The sequence below is a fragment of the Rhinatrema bivittatum genome, chromosome 4, assembly GCF_901001135.1.
Source record: "Rhinatrema bivittatum chromosome 4, aRhiBiv1.1, whole genome shotgun sequence".
In the NCBI taxonomy this organism is placed as follows: domain Eukaryota; kingdom Metazoa; phylum Chordata; class Amphibia; order Gymnophiona; family Rhinatrematidae; genus Rhinatrema; species Rhinatrema bivittatum.
This window is the reverse complement of record NC_042618.1, coordinates 389,424,183-389,430,182: the sequence shown is the minus strand read 5'-3', so window position 1 is coordinate 389,430,182 and position 6,000 is coordinate 389,424,183.

The following is a 6,000-nucleotide window of genomic DNA, read 5'->3' as shown; positions in this document are numbered from 1 at the left end:
TTGCTATAAATATAGAAGAAATAGCACCCACATTGATAAATATCACAACACACACAGTATATTATCACAGGTCATAACGCACAACTAGAGAGAGAGAAAGACTCTATAGAATCAATGTGACATGCTATATATGTACCACTGGAAGAGGGGTGGTGGTTTTACATACACAGTCAGAGGAATTAACTGCAGATTTGATATGACTGATTAATTTATCATTTGAATCAATGAAAGGTACTAACAAAAGGAGTTTCAAGCTAGCTAGAGACTGCATTGTGAGATGGATTTGGGAGTAAGGCCATTGGAGGGGGGAACATGATGACTGCTCCCCTGGGGCATTCAAACCAACAAAGGAATTGTTTCTGTTTTGTAATTGATGGTGCCCCAGAAGACCAAGATAAAAAAGGGTTATACTTTGGGGCTGGAATACAGGGTGGGGGGGGGGGTAAGTCTGCCTCCTGCTCTTTTTGCCATCCATTGTTTTCTTAGCTGTTCCTTATCCCCACTCTCACTCTCTTTTGAGATATATCTTTGTTAGTTCAAGTTTGCTGTTGCAACTGGGTGGGTTGTGACTCCCCTATCACAAACTCAGTTTGTGATAGGGGAGTCTTGATGAGATGGCCAGGCAGGCTGAATAGTCGATGCTGGGAACCCTGAGTGGATTTGATGTGATTGGGTAACATCACACTGATGTGGGGTTCCTTACAGAGTTGTGGTCGGGAACCTCATGGGTGGGAGGCATGTGCTGCCAAATACCTGCAGGCTGGGTGGCCTGGGTCTTCCTGGGAGGCATAGAGGATAACCAGTGGGGCAATTTGGCAATGTTGTTGCAAATGTATTATTCTATTAATAAAGCTATGGACTTTCCAATTTTCAAGTATGTTGTTTGGTGGTTTTATTGTTGTGAATGTGGGTATACTTTTGTAAAGAAAGCAGGAGCAGGGAGAGGTCAGTATGTCCTAGTTGCCATATTATCTCCAGGGGCAACATTGGTTCTTGTACTTGGTACGGCATCATTTTACAAGAAACACATAAAGTCAACTGAATATAAGCTTGTAAAAACATAACTTTTCCTTGTACAATCAGAAGAACCTACATATTGCTACATTTGGTATCCGTGAACCTTTTAACAACAATGAGAGGCATTAGATATATAATTTTTAAACATAATGTAGAACATAGGAATACTTGGAGGCAAATTGCATTTCATAGCAGGAGATATCACCTCCCTCCACCAACTAAACTGTAATTTACCTTTGAGATACCATAGACAAACTATACATTGTTGTTTTTTCTTTTTTCAGTTCAACTTGCAGTTTTTAATAGAAAGGCTTGTCAATAACTTGTCAAGTTATCATACTGTTCCATCTAGAGCTCACAAAAATTGAGGCTGTTCCTTAAAATACAAATAAATATATGCTGTTAAAAATCATTCATTTCTATACAATAGCAACCGGAGTTACTGATTGAAACCTTTATTATAGTATATCCAAATCCTATCCCCTCCAAAAAATGCCATATGTTGTATGTTTCATCCAGAGATAGGCAGTAGAAGAATTGAGGACCAGATTACAATTCATTGTGGGAACCATCATCAATAGTACAACTAGTGGCTGAAAAATTAGGAGGGCAATTTTCAAAGTCATTTACATGAGCAAATAGCAATTTACATGTGCAAACTGACTTTGAAAATTGCCTTCCTTCAATATAGCTAAAAGTATGTGTTATTCCATAACACATGCATATTTATTTGCTTTTAGGGGAGCTGTTCCTGAGGGCATGTTGGGGAGGGATTGGAAAATAATGCATGTGCATTATATTCTCAGATCTGTGTGGGTCATGTATCATTTCACATTAGGGCCTTAACTCGTGCATTAAATAGCACAATAAAGGGGGGGGGGAGAGGGAGGGAGGGAGAGAGAGAGAGAGAGAGAGAGAGAGAGAGAGAGAGAGAGAGAGAGAATATCTATAGGGAGCACAATGTCACTCTACTATTTATACAACTATAAGAGGGGCACTATTACCTCAGGGTGAGCTTTGGTTGATGGGGTTGGTTTTGTGGGGCAGTTTTACATACAGAGTCAGAGGTACGAACAGCCAAGTTGCCATCAGTGAAGATTTTCTGTCATTTGGAGTGATGAAAGGTAAAAGAGGAATTGATTTCTACCTAGCTTGATGCACTCTCTACCTAGCTTTCAATCAAGCTAGGTAGAGAGTACATTGTACAAATCAACTCCTCTTTTACACTTTATCTCTCCAAATGACAGAAAAATGTTATAGTGGTATATATAGTAAATTTACATATTGGCCTCTACAGATGCTCCCTCTCCCTCTCTCTCTCATGACCCTGTTTGTTTCTGAGCATTCTGAAAATTACCCCCAAATGCTATACTACTGGAAAAAGTTTTGTTTTGTTTTGTTTTTCATTTGTATGTTTTTATTTCACTTTTTTTTTTACAAAAGAAAATTTCTAAACCCCAGGAAAACAAAATTGAAACAAAGTGTCCTCTCCTCCATTCCACCAAACCCACAAAAATAAAAGACCTCCTCATCTCCCAGAACCCTATGACCAACCTCCACTCCTCTAAGCTCTTCTTACCCCATCAGCAGTTCTTCCACAGTCACTTCTGCCCTGCAGCTCCTGTTTTTAAAAATGGCCACTGATCAACCTGAGGCTGCTGCAATTATGTTATATGGGGTAGGAAGAAGTTTGAGGGACATGAGGAGGTTGAAGGAGTCTTGGGAATCCTTTCATTGTTAGGCTTGTAGGAGGAAAGACCCAAACCAAATCATTTTTTTAAAGATGATGGTGACAGTATAGAGATGGATTCAAAACGAAACAAAAGAAAAACAATACATTTTGTTTTTCTTTCATTTCATTTTGTTTCAAATGACAGTGCATCCTAATGTTTTCAATAGTTAAAGAGCACAATTATAATAGAGATATTAGCTCTGTGAAAACTTCAGTCTCAATTTATTGCGATGCCTTTTATTTGAGTGATGTAAGACTCATCAAAAAATGTAGCACTTGAGCTTTTGAGACCATAAAGGTTCATTCTTCAAGTGACTTATATGGCCTCCAAAACTCATGTACCACACACATTATTCCTTCACTTGTCTAAGAAAAAATATCACAATATACAAATGGTTTAAAAGTATAGGAAATTAGGATTTATGGGTTTGGAAAAATCAACCATTCTTTCCCACAACTCTTTGCTGACCTTACTATTGAATTTCATGGATGCTGAAGCCTCAGTTCAAGAAAGCATGAACTTATAAAACTGAATCTAATGAACAGCTCTACAGAAGACCCAACAGGAGTCATGTCTCTTATCTTGTTACTTTAACTGCTATTAACAGTCACAGAAATAGAAAGTAAGTGCTATAGCTCCTCTACATTTTATCAAAGAAGGAAGAAATATAACATCATTACAATAGTCTAGGAATGGCTTGATATTTTTTTCAGGTTCCAACAAGGTTTATTGAACAGTAAATAGCTAAGATCTTTATCCGTAATGAAATCACTAGCAATAGTGGACTTGTAGTTAAATGAACCGATAATCAGCAAGGCCGTATTGACATAGCTACAGTTGTTAACTCTATCTTTAGAACCTACATAACTGTAAATGTTAAATACATTAACAATGCTAATCAGTTGCAAAAGTAGCTTAAACTGGGTTAAGAGAGGGAATGGATGCCATTTACTCTAGATCTATTCGATTTATAGTTACATTTCGAATGGTGCTCTTCAAAGCACCTTAGTATTTATTTATTTATTGTTTTGGATATTTATCCCATTCATATGAAATCATTCAGAGTAGGTTAAAATAGAAACAGAAACAGTATAGCAAATATAAAGCAAACAAAATATACCATAAAATAAATATATATAATAAATATATTTATTTAAACAAGGATAGCATTAACACAAAACTTCCCTTGCCCTGGGTTAAATACAAAGATTTTCAAATTTTCTAAAAGATAACATATAGATTGTGGCAACTCATTCAGGGCCTATAGAAGGATATTAGACACCTTAGATGAAAATTGCAGACTTTGAGTCCCTCCCAAGCCATTCCCACACAATTAAAAATGATGCACTTATAAAAAGATGTTACATAAATAAGGACAATAAAAAAGTACAGTTTTCTGAGGTAAAAATATCATTCATAACATGCATATTATGGGGTAGATTTTAAAAGAAGCGCGATCAGCCTACTTTTGCTTGCGCATCAGACTCAAGCAAAAGTACGCTGGATTTTAGTAGATACGCGCGGAGCCACGCGTATCCACTAAAATCCTGGATCGGCGCGCGCAAGGCTATCGATTTTGTATAGCCTGCGCGCGCCGAGCCACGCTGCCTCCCCCCGTTCCCTCCAAGGCCGCTCCGAAATCGGAGCGGCCTCGGAGGGAACTTTCCTTTGCCCTCCCCTCACCTTACCCTCCCTTCCCCTACCGAACCCACCCACCCGGCCCTGTCTACACCCCCCCTTACCTTTGTCGGGGGATTTACGCCTCCCGGAGGGAGACGTAAATCCCCGCGCGCCAGCGGGCCTGCTGCGCGCCGGGCCGCGACCTGGGGGCGGGTACGGAGGGCGCGGCCACGCCCCCGGGCCGTAGCCACGCCCCGTACCCGCCCCCAAAACGCTGCCGACACGCCCCCGCAACGCCGCGCGCTCCGGCCCCGCCCCCCGACACGCCCCCCTCCGAGAACCCCGGGACGTACGCGAGTCCCGGGGCTCTGCGCGCGCCGGGAGGCCTATGTAAAATAGGCTTCCCGGCGCGCAGGGCCCTGCTCGCGTAAATCCGCCCGGTTTTGGGCGGATTTACGCGAGCAGGGCTCTGAAAATCCGCCCCTATATTTACACGGACTGCTGTGTTGACAACCAGAATATCCTACAAAATGTAGAAAACAACACTTTGATATGGTGTTAGACTTATTGTAATGTGTATTGGATATTGGCTTGGCCTTCAAAAAGCGATGAGTAAACTGAATTACAATTGTAATGTCTCCCATACCAAAACAGCACTAACTTAGCACTCAAACATTAACAACTAGGGATGTGAATCTTTTATCTGACGATTGAAAATATCGTCTGATATTTTCAATATTGTCAGATATCGGGGAGTCCCCGATTAATTTAGTGGGTTTTCTTATCGCTATGGGGGAGGGGGGGGCTGGAAAAAAGGACTCAACCTAAAAACACAACCTGACCCTTTAAAATGAGTTTGTTAGTATCCCCCCACCCTCTGGACCCCCCCCAAAAATTTTTTTAAATACCTAGTGTTCCAGCGGGTGTCCCGGGAGCATTCTCCCGCGCTCAGGCTGTCGGCAGCCACTAATCAAAATGGCGCCGATGGCCCTTTGCTCTTACTATGTGACATGGGATATCGGTGCCATTGGTCAGCCCCTGTCACATGGTAGGTGCACTGGATGGCCCGCGCCATTTATAAAGATGGCGCCGGCCGTCCATTGCTCCTACCATGTGACAGGGACCGGCCAATGGCACGGATACCCTGTCACATGCTAAGGGCAAAGGGCCATCGGCGCCATTTTGTTTACTGGCAGCCGCCGGCCCGAGCGCGGGAGAATGCTCCCGGAACCCCCGCTGGACCACCAGATATATAAAAACATTTTTGGGGGGGTCTGGAGGACGGGGGGGGGATACTAGCAAACTCATTTTAAAGAGTTGGCTGTATTTTTTGGTTATTGGCTCGGGTGCAGCTGATAAAAAAAAACCCGATCGGACTGCAAGATAAAAATTTCACGATGTGAATCCGAACCAGAATCCGAACCGATACCGGTTCCGATTCACATCTCTATTAACAACCATACCTATGAAAAGTCAACACCACAAATATTACATTAGGCCTTAAAATACCAATACATCTCCTATTAGGAATACAGAACAAGCCAGGCGGTTATAGATCCCTACACAGAAACTACAGTAGCAGAATACCTTACCTCAGTTCACAATGCAGAACACAGAGGGTACCCTGTGT